The 12,152-nt window shown below is 41.4% G+C and overlaps 1 protein-coding gene across 1 annotated transcript in view; it reads right to left on the reverse strand.

Moving 5' to 3' along the window:
- megf11 (multiple EGF-like-domains 11) overlaps nucleotides 1–12,152 on the reverse strand; it is a gene marked incomplete at both ends in the record, with an annotated part of 74,834 nt that overhangs the window by 17,644 nt on the left and 45,038 nt on the right. The window lies entirely within an intron of this gene.

Raw genomic sequence — 12,152 nt, forward strand, 5'->3', positions numbered from 1 at the left:
TAATGTGTCATTTGAAAATACAAAATGACTAAATGTTTTTAGGAACAAATTTTAATAAGTGCAACAGTAGAGTAGGCGAATTTCCTAACTGTCTAACTAAGTGAGAAGTGTGACAATGAACAGTAGAGTGAGGTGCAACACATTTAGTATAAGAGAAAGAGAAGTGCTTTCCACTCTTAAACAACTCCTTCATGTACTGCCACTTTATTATTATTATTATTCTCCAACAGTCAAGCAGTTAAGATGAACCATGCCTGCAAAAGAAAAGAGATGCAACTGGTCCAATGATGGCAAAGTGGTGTTAAATCTCACAAAGAGTAACTTGAGTGGATATGAATCCAGTGAATACAGGTCCTCCCTGGGATCGTCTAGGAATTGAAGGGTCTCTAAAGGCTGCAGCATATTCCAAACGACAGCAAATAGTTTTTCGACATCAGAAGGGCTTGTCCAACCGAAGAAAGTTCTGTTTGTGTTCTTTTTTTTTATCCCACAATTTTGCAACCCCATTTTTTTCACCCAGTGCCAATTGTCTAAGTAATCCTGGGAGCTACACTCCCTCTGCCAGCCTAGGGAGAGCCCAGAGCCGAGCTCATACCTCCTTCAATGCATGAGAGCTAACAAGCCTTCTTATCACCCAACAGGGGGGAGTTTCCCCGATAGGAAGGTGGAAGGAACACGTTATTCCAACCAGTTCCTTTCCTCTCCATCAGGCGCCCCGGCTGACCAGGGGGAGGCAGTATAGAGACCAGGATTACTGCATGTTCTTGTGAGGGTACCTACTCTAGGGGACACGGGGAGAACATGCAAATTCCACACAGAAAGGCCCTTTCATCAACCCCACCTAGGGTATGGGCACTGATGACGCGGAGGAGAGAACACGCCCCCAGCGCCCACAGCGTCCCCGGCAGGAATCAAACCTTCTAGGACTTTCTAGCTGTGAGGCGACAGCGCTACTGACTGCGCCACCGTGCCCCCCTGTCCGTCTATCCGTCTGTCCATCCGTCCGTCTGTCCGTCTGTCCGTCCTTCCGTCTGTGCACAGCTAATCTCCGACTGTGCACACACACTCCCTGGTTGTCAGAGCAGAACCTCTGCCCCTGTTTGTGTTCTATACTGCCTCAGAACTCGGCTCTGAGTTCTGAATGCTTGACCCTGCCCACTTAGTATTCTGCCAGAATCTCCGCCGTTTATTGTCCCGAGACTATGTTTTTTTTATATTTATCCAACAGATTTTTTCCAAACATCACGCAAATCGGTAAACATTATCTCTATAGTCATGAGATTAAGACTGATCTGTCAGATTTTTTATATTCCCTCCTGATTGGCAAATTCCAAACATTGCTGGCCCACAATAACCTACCTGACCTGGTGCAGACCTGTGCTCCGAGGAGCACTTTATCTAGTTTTTTATCAAACAAAACTGCAAAATGCTTTGACGTAATTTGTCTCTGAGATTTTGTCATTTCTGACGACAGACACAGTGGACAAAGTGTGTTCTATCTCTCTCAATTAATGAATTGCCATCTCGGTGTGTTTGTTGTAACATATTTATGGGTAATGGCACAGACGAGATGAGTGCTACAGTATGCTGTTGTTTATTTTCTGACAGTAGTGACAGTGCGAAAGACAGGTATATGGAGAAACGAAGGCTCAATACAAATAGGAAAGCAACAATAACTTTACATTTGTAGTCGGTCATCAAAACAGTCCATGGTACGTTGCTGACAGTGACAGATTGCAGAAATGCAATATAAATCACTAGCACATGAGTGTCTGACTATACTCACACAATGTCTGGATATGTTTTGCTAAAATCACGGAGGTGCAAGTACAGAACAAAATTCTGAAAGCCACCGCTGAAGTTTTTATGAGGTCATTTCGTTCTTAGTGACCTACCATAGTGGACCAAAATGTATGTTGGTTTGGAGTATGCTGCAGCCTTAAAGGAGTAGTTCACCCAACAAATAACTTATTTTCTATCAATTACACACCCCATGAAGCCTTGAATTCAATGTTTTGTTTTCGTTGCATTCCTAAGACAATAATTTGATGACCGGCGGAGACTCTTTGGAGGCTCTTTGAGTCTCCGGCAGGAGACTCTTAGGAGACTCTTTGAGTCTCTGGCAGGAAACTCCACCGGTCATCAATTTAGTGGCTTAGGAATGCGACAAAAACAAAACAATCTCCATGAATTCAAGACTTCATGGGGAGTGTAATTGATAGAAAATAAATAAAATTGGGTGAACTACTCCTTTAACTACTGTATGCTTTGCTTTGGCTTGGTGACATCTCTCTACCCACCTGGCTGTCATTTCCTGTTGACAGGATTGGAGACATTCAATACAGCAATTTTCCATTGAACACAAAAATGTAAAAACCGGGGACAAATTTTCACTAATAATGATTATGCTACAGACATTCTGATGGAAGTAATTTTGCCTTACCCTGGTAAGAAGACGGAGAAGTCATCCCTATTCTCTTCAGTGGAGTTTAAAGTAGCAATGTCACTTTATGATAGAAGACCAAGCTAGCTGAGTGCAGAATGAGTCATACTGTATGGTATCTACTTCTTCTCTGCAGTTTGTTTGGGAGGCAACCACTACAACTTACACAATGGCTGGGGTGCTGTTACCAGACTGGCTCCACTGACATCAATTTCAAGCTGTAATAAGCTATTGAACCTTTTGTTAAAGCCAGCCATGATGGCTTTCAAAAATAAATGTGCAATACCACAGGTTTGAGGCTTGCAGCTCATGTAGTTTAGCCTGAACAGCAAAAGGGTACAGTAGGTATGTAGGAGCACACTATTTTAGCATGAGGTCTGACCTTGAAGGCAATCAATAACAAAGACAATGCTTGAGGACATGAAATCAATTTCAGGAGATTTTGGTCTGCCAGAGCATTCAATAGGACTGAGCACTTTGTCATGATGAATGCCTAGAGAACCTTTTTGGTATCAATGGTCGAAACCAAACTCAATGAGTGTGTATGTGCCTGCGTGTGGCGGTAGAATGATGGCACACTCTGACACGTCTCCCTCTGGATCTATTGTAATGTCTGAAAGACCCACTTCCTACTTAATGGACTGCAAATGGACTGCATTTGTATAGTGTCTTTTCTAGTCTTTCTGACCACTCAAATGCGCTTTATAATATACTTCACATTCACCCACACACACACACACACACACACACACACACACACACACACACACACACACACACACACACACACACACACACACACACACACACACACACACACACACACACACACACACACACACACACACACACACACACACACACACACACACAGCAATGGCGGAACACTGGTACACATGCAGTGTATTCACATATTCACTGTCAGTGGAGGCAATCATGCAAGGCACTACTCTTCTCACCTGAAGCAGTTATGGGTTCAGTATCTTGCTCAAGGACACTTCGACAAACGCAAAAGAGCCGGGAATCGAATCAGGAACCGTCCGACTCCCAGGCGGCCGCTCTATCTCCTGTCTCATGTTGTTCCTCTGGAACAACTTTGATACTGAACACTTCAAATGCCTATGCGAAGTTGGATGCATTGCCAGTCTCTTCAGAGTTTGTTGTTTTAGTAAAATCCTCATAAATTGAGTGTTCAACCTGGCAAGGCCCTGTAATAATTATATGAATAATTTGTGTTGGCCAATGGATACATGCCTTTTGAACAATTTCATTATCTCTGTTTCTGCAGATACATTTTTATTTTGTGTCACTTGAACAAGATAAAAAAAATCTTCTGTCTGTCTGAGATCCTAGCTTTGTTACGCTGTGCACTGGCAAACTCCTTTTTGTGTTCCTCAGATTCCTGTAGTTTTTCAGGGTGCCGTGATTTCAAGTGGGATTTTAAATGTTATGTCGCTGCAAGAGAGCCACATATAATGATGTTTTTGTTTGTGCACAGCTGACACTCAGCCTCTATCTTTAAATTTTTGAATATATGAGTCATTATTTTGAAGTATTTGCCTTCCAACATAGCAAACTCGAGTGACAGTCTAGCTTTCTCTGTAGACATGGCAGCCTGCAAGAAAGACTCTGATGTTCCATCCTCATTCATCCCTTGAGATGACTTTGACTCCATAAATGTATTATTAATTAGGTTACCAATTGCAAAATGTACCCAGGTTGAGATAAACTGTGCTTAATCTAGAATCAAGGGTCAGACAGAAGGCAAAAATTGCATAAAGATTATACAAATTGTGCACTCCTGATGCGTTCATTATTTGTGGCATTATTTGCAAAACGGGCCCCTCTTGCAAACTTTGGAAGCTAATCGTAGCCAATCGGAATTTGAATTATGAAAAGTGTGACTGATACGCGCCAACCCCCCCCCCCCCCATCGTGGTATAAAAAGGTTTGAGAACCCCTGGCGTAGAGGTTCGTCCTTGGTCTTCTGGGATGTACATGCAAAGTTTCATACCGATCAGGCCAGCGATGCCCGAGATTAACTCTACACAGACAGACAAACAAACAAATAAAGTAACAAACAAGCAAACAAGCATGTGTCTGTTCAATTATACTGTTCAAGGAAACTGGTCCAAACATAAACACATTTTAATAACTGGAGGCACAAAGCAAAAACACTGATAGCAACAAACTGGAAGTACACAGATCAGATGAAAGAGGGACTGTGCCTTCAAATGTTCCTAGAGATGATCTCTATGGAGGGATCTGCATCTAATCTCTCTCTGAAGTTTATAATGAGTAGTGGTGGAAAGTATCTATGTACATTTACTCAAGTACTGTACTCAAATACAATTTGAGGTACTTTTACTTTACTTGATTAATTTATTAAACTTTTTTGATACTTAATACTTCTACTTTACTACATATCAGAGGCAACTATATACTTTTTACTCCTTCAGTATTATTTGACAGCTTTAATTACTAAAAATACAAAGGTATTTTGTTTTAGCACTTTGAGATTTGGTTCAAATGCAAAGTGCGTTACAAATAAAATGTATTTGTATTGTCAAAAGTCCTATACTTCTGGCACTACTGGTTGCTGACGGCCAGGGATTAAAGTTTGAAAGTGTGCTCAAAAACTGAAGGTCCAAAACGTCCGTGGAGCTTTAATATGCTCTGATGCTCTGATCAGAGCTCTTTTTATGCTCTGATGAAGGCTCATAGCCGAAACGCGTTTGTTTATTGGTGTGTGGCAATAAAAAAGTGGAAATGTGAGTACTTTATCCTCCATTGATTTGAAATTTTGGATGCACTACCTTTTTGGGATTTTTTCAATTCCTACTTTTGATGTGTATTCCGTCAAAAAACTATTTGACTCCCATCAGCAACGCCTGCCCTTGAATACAGACCTTGTTAAATACCTTTAACATTGGCCTTGACCAAGCCCTGCGGTGACGTCATCAAATAAGAAACAAGTCATAATGGCTCTTACAGTATTATTATTGGAGTATTATTATTAGTTTGCTTGGTAGATTTAGATTATTATTACAAAACATACAGTTAAGACCAATTTGATTCTTCGGCTATTCGAAAATAGCTGATCTACACTCTTGCAACACGTTGTAATGCGATGCGTTGTGAGCTTGTAGATTCTAGTACTTTTACTGTAAGTACATTTTGATGCCAATACTTTCACTCAAGTTCAAACTTAAATACAGGCCTTTTACTTGTAACTGAGTATTTTTAAGTTGTGGTAATTTTTTCCTTATTCGTTTTAGTAGCCTAATTTTTACGAGTCTACCTTGTATAGATATCGAGTTGCAAGTAAATGCTATTTATGCTATTATTTGTTAGGAATTTGTTTTTTACCAGCAGTAACATAACTCACATAAGCAGACACTAAAGAATGATTGAGATGTAGCCAGGATGGAGTCAGCACACCTTACATTTTATGAATGATAAATTCATAATTCATTTTGTAAAACATTTAATTTGAAAAGAAACCCAAAATATAGCTTTAGAAGAAATACCACAAGAAAGAAAATTAACTGATGTCTTAAAATCTATTACCTCTTTTAATTATCTTATCATCAAGAGGGTGGCACACGCTATTTTGTTGGCAAAAATGAAGATTAACCGCTTTGAAAATGCCGTAACCCATTAAAACCGGGAACGCATCTGTGTAACCACATAAACCATTATTTTATACTTTGGCTATTCAAAAATAGCAGATATACAAGCTCATAGCGCGGCACCGAGTGCCCCTTGTAGATCTGCAATTTTTGAAAAATCTTGAAAATGTGTTTAAGTCTTTGAATATATATATATTTTAAAGCAAACATTTTTAACTCGAGGCTTTGCTTCTGGGGGTCCCTGGAAAAAATCATTTTCAGATGGGGGTCGGGGGCCAAATACATATAATTGTGGGGGTCTGACATGAAAAAGTTTGAGAACCACTGATTATAGTACTGTTAGGATTTAGGCAATTTGTTCGAGCCACTTCTGCAGACTTAAGATGCCAATCTTAGCCAATCAGGATGGAACGTGAAAAATTATCATTTTGATCCATAAATGTGGCTTCCTGGTGGCGCTATAACAGGACAATGTGAAAAGAGTAGTATTTGTGTTCGCTGTGTTCATGATTTGAGGCATTTTGTTCAAAATTAGCCACTCCTGTTAACTGTAGATGCCAATCTTAGCCAATCAGGATGGAATATGACAAACCGGACACATCTGTGTTGATCACATGACTATAGAGAAAATGTGTACCGATTTGCGTGATGTTTGGACAAAATCTCTAGGAGTAATCTAAAAAAATCTGCCTCCTGGTGGCACCATAACAGGCTGATGTGAAAAATGTGGGGCAGAGGTTTTGCTCTGGCATCCAGGGAGTGTGTGCGCACAGTTTCACATCGATCGGGCCAACAGTGCAGGAGATGAGCTGTTCACAGATGAACAGACACACGGACAGGGGCAAAACATATAATAGTCTCGGCCACGCCTTCAGCCTGGCGGACAATAAAAACAATAAAAACACAGTACACACTTGACACTTCACAGAAAATCAAGATCACAGCCCACAACAGCAACAGCAACCCCCTCAGTTATAGGCCGACAAACCACAATATGGGCCAAGCAGTCAACTGTTGACCACCATGTTCTCCTAACAAAATTGACCTATTTCAACTTCTCCATAAACTCTGGTTCAAGTCATATCTATCAAACAGAAAACAGTGTGTTATGGTCAGCGGTGTCAAATCCCTGTACATTGGCAATCCGTTTGGTGTCCCACAGTGTCCGATCCTTGGGCCCTTACTTTTTTATCTATACGTCAATGATTTGCCTGAGTGTGTCCAGAGTTTAATGTACAAATGTATGCCGATGATGGAGTCATCTTCATACATGGACAGAGTGTTGAGCTAATTTCATCCAGTCTCACAGGTGTACTGAACAAGGTCCACACTTGTTTAAAAAAAACAAAAAAAACAGTATGCATGATGTTTATCAAAAGAATAGTTAACATCAAAAGGTCTAATGTGTTCTTATTGGAGAGGGAACTAGTTTATCACTTCAGGTACCTAAAATTTAAAAAAGTGCATGGTCTGGCTCCCCCTCCTCTCAGGGAATTCATTCGAAGGAAGAGGGACACGGGACGTGGCATTAGGTCAGACTCCAGAGGGGACTGCGAGGTCCCACCTTTGGACAAAATGTCCTCTCCCTCAAAGGTTGTTCAGACTGGAACCGTTTCCCAGTTACTTTAAGGGAAAGCCCCACACTCTCAACTTTCAAAGGACAATTAAAACAGTGGTTGAAAGATAACCAGACATGCGATCACTTATAATATTTTATAGACTAGGTTTACTCTAAATTCAATTTTAACATATGCCTATTTTTGATGTATCTGAGTGTTGTTGTATAGTTGTTATATTGTGATGTCTGTTTTGTTTCATGTTTTTTTGGGGACTGCAGATGGAAAGTAGCTTTCTCAAAATCCGGCATATTTACACTTGCTCATGTGTATATATTACACCTGTCTTAGTGTTCATTAATGTGCACTGTCCCGACCAAATAAATAAATAAAGTAAAGTTAAGTAACTGCCACCGCAACACCACAACGACTACCTCCTCCTGCTACCACCATTGATGGCACGGATGGAAGCAGGGATAAAGGAATAGTTGTAGTAGCAGAGGCACTTAACCATTGGCCTGATGATAGAGCCTGTATTCAGGATTCAGAGGATGGGAGATTTCTGAACGATTAGCCTTAGCTTTATTAAGCACCTGCTTGTTAAAAATGTGGTTCAAACAACTAGATTGTACTCCCACAATCTTGCTTGCCCCCTCAACAACCCTATCAAGGGCATTTTCTTTCTAATGCCAAGATAACCATACAGATAACAAAATAAATTACAGATTCTTTAAAAGCTCTATAAAACAAAATCATCAAAGTCGCTGCTGGCCTTTAATTCTTATACAACATTTAAAACACATTAAAATCAAATTTCAAGCGGTTATAAATAATGGAACTCAGATATTTATATCTGACCTTTAATAACACAGCCCTGGGGAGCTGGGGCGGGGGAGTTGTCTAAAGCAATACGCATATCTTTAGTCTTAGTGATCAAGTTGTAAAAATGCCTCTTCACATGAGGAGACAAAGTGGGCCATGATCAGCTTCTTCATTACTCAGAAGACTGACAATCACAGAATCATCCGCAAATGTAGCAAAGTGTCACATGAACTCTAGTGTCCTATTCTGAGACAAATATTTGGCAAAAATAGCATAACTATAAGCTCAACGTGTCTAAACCGAATGGATTCAGAGCTACATCTGCTTTTTTCGGCAAAGACATTTGGGGCCCTATCTTGCGCTACCTTACCCCTTATGCCTAAACTTTTTGCGCATTTTTTACTATTTTTAAAAACATTTTTAAAACAGTTCAAATAGCCGATCTACAAGCTCACAACTCCCTTGGTGTAGATGGAAAAAAGGAGGGAGCCTAGAATAACCCCCTGGGGGACTCCGGTCAACAAAGTAGTTTAAGTGGGTAAGGCAATTTGCACAGAGCACCGAAGCAGCTTCTTTCCTTGGGTTACTGGTCAAGAGGAACACAACGAGCTGTACCCAACAGGATCAGCCAAAGGGTAATAGGTTATTTTTAGTAGGCCTGGTGATGGAAGTTCTTGTGTTATTGAGAATAAAATGACATAATTGATAAGTGTCAAGTCAAGTGATCAAGTGTTTTAAATGCACAAAATACAAAGGTATTTTGTTACAAATGACATCTGATTGTTTTCTGTCCAGAAAAATAAAAATGACAAAATACTCAAAAGGAATTACATACCTATTTTAAATACATTAATTTGAAATACTGGCCGTCGAAGCACGCACACTCATATGCACAAGCATTGTACTGTACATGTCGCAGCAGTCATGAACGCAAATGCTCATGCATACATAAAACTGCACTCATACATAAAACTGCATGTGAACCCAATCACATTTGACGCACTTGAATTTCAAAATAAAAGTCCTTTTTGACAGCTAACAGGATGAAGTTTCGGCATCGAGGGCCTAATCAAAGCAATCTTTTGAATCTTTCACTCGCTGATTCCAGGCAGATGAGTTCATCGTCGTGTTTGATTCGTGCATGGCCAGGGCTTATCTCCTCACCCACACCTACTGTCAAACTGGCTCCAGAAGAATATCATTAATTGAGAATAATTTAAATAAAACGGCAAAAAGAAAAACTAGGATTTAAGTAGGGCACCATGGCAACCAAGCTCTGAAATGTGGGAATTAAAAAACGTATATCTCTTCTGTCTCTCTGTTAATATACAACCCTCCAACCCTGTACTCCCATTCCTTCCACTGAGTCCTGCCTCTTTGCCTCACTGTAGGTGCTCATTCCTTCAGAGGGTCCATTATCGGGGGGGCCCTCCTACTCTAGCACTTCTGTATGTGTGTTGGTCTGGCCCACTGGGCTTCCTGCTGCCCCCAGCCCTGCACCCCGGTGACTCAATTAAGTCAGACAGATGGTCCCGACCTGGTGCAGGATTCAGAGCATGAGAGCCCTCCGATTGTGGGCTCCGTTCCTGCAGATAATAAAAACCCACATTGTCTTCCCAGAATAAACGCCCCTAAGCCCAGGGGGCTGAACGGAATGGGCCACCGAGAGCTCACAGGCTTGACCTTTCCTGTTAAATCTATTCCCCGCCCGACCGCACCTCTCCACCTCATGCTCCGAGACCGGGTCCTCGGCTCTGCTCCCGTATTTGACATTCAGATGCAAAGCTCCATTTTGGAGAATAATGATCCTCGCCCTTGCTGTGACATTCACACTTCTGCCTGCCGTTTTCCTCCTCTCCCCATGAATGAAACAGGAGGAAGGAATACAGCTGATACGGAATACAGAGAGCAGACATGTTACATTATGGCCTAAACAATCAGCACTCACTCTAACCAGGGTTCATGTACTCTACTACTCACACATAATGCCCAGGGGTGCACATAACTGGTGCACAGGTGCGCATGCGCACCCAAAATAAATAATGCGCGGCACATCAGACGACGCAAGGCGCTTTTGCGTACCAGCAGCTGGGACAGGAATTTCCAAGTTTTTATTTTTTAGCAAAACTAAAAAATAAAAGCCTGGAGCTCGAGGCTAGGAATGTACTTCCTGAAGCCACACTCACACAATCACGCTAAAGCACGCGTCGGCCCCATGTACAGCCATTAGGCGCAGGGGGAGGGGACGCATGCTGCACGTGATTGTGTGAGTGTTGCCATCTTGACACACAGACACGCTCCGATTCACAGCTCGCTGCACGCAGCCAGCAGCGGCTTTTACGTTAGAGGCACTCGTCACCGATGATGAACGAAAAAATATGCCGTTAACGTCCCAATCTGGCGGATAAAAGCAGCGCAGCACAGGGCACCAACCTTGGGGGGTTCACCAAACGGCGAGAAACGGTGGCATTTGGAAGCAGAGCGTCCTTTTTTCTCGCGCAGCACCCCCCCCCCCCTCACGGTGGGCACCGTGCTGCACCCCCCACCAAGTCACATCTCAAGGTGCTCTTCTGAGTACTAGACCTAAAAAGTTATGTGCACCCCTGATAATGCCCTTGTAGACAGTACATACATGCAACCACACAAAGTTATACACATGCTCTCTCCGGGTCATCGGTCAGTAGGTGACTTTGAGACTCCGACCGGGGACTCTGCCGGTCATCAAATTATTGGCTTAGGAATGCGACTAAAACAAAACAAATCTCCATGAATTCAAGGCTTCATTGGGTGTGCAATTGATAGAAAATAAGTCATTTTTTGGGTGAACTACTCCTAAATACCGCTGACAAAGTCCTGGGTATCAATTTAGGGTGCATGCAGGATGACCACCGCTCCAACTGACTAAATCTTTGCTAAGGAGCTACAGTAGAAGAACAAACTATAAATATTTCTGCACACATTAGAACTACAGTATGCAGTGTTTCACTTTATTTTGAGCTTTTGGTTTATCAGACCTTAATCAGAGCATGCATGACTCAACAACGGACAGGCAGGTAAAAATAACCATTGGCTATTTTTACCTGCCTGTCCATTGTTGAGGCAGGTAAAAATAACCAATGATTATTTTATTTTTTTACCTGCCTGTCCGTTGTTGAGTCGTATGGTCTGAGGAAGATCTGATAGACCTAGAATGTTACAGCTCAAAAAGTGAAACACTCCATAGATCTAAGTGTGCAGGACTCTGAGAGCGTAAAAATGTACAGTGTAATCTCCTGGAAAGGAGAGGGTTGTGTACTTATTTATTAAAACATTTTAAATTCTTTCCTTTTCAATTCTCATAGTTTTATTGTAATATTCCCGATGAATAAATAATGTATTATCTATTCATTTTCAGCCACATATTTCATGACACTTCAAATCTACCTAAAATCTTCAAAGACAAAAATATTAGTGGCAATATTAGCTTTGCTTCAAAGTCACGAGAGTGCTGCGGCTGAACAATTTTTACAGCATTCAATGTGTCCACTGAGATGTGCGATGGCACAACAAATACAACATTTAATGAACAGAGGGCTTGCTACAGATATAAATATACTGTACAACATAGGCCATAAATGAGGGTATAAACACAATGGCGTGAATAGCTGCGTTAGCAAGTCTTTACGGTTGACTAGTACCGTGTAAAGGCAATATGTTTTC

This window comes from Gymnoscopelus microlampas, assembly GCF_963454915.1.
Source record: "Gymnoscopelus microlampas genome assembly, chromosome: 6".
Classification (NCBI taxonomy): domain Eukaryota; kingdom Metazoa; phylum Chordata; class Actinopteri; order Myctophiformes; family Myctophidae; genus Gymnoscopelus; species Gymnoscopelus microlampas.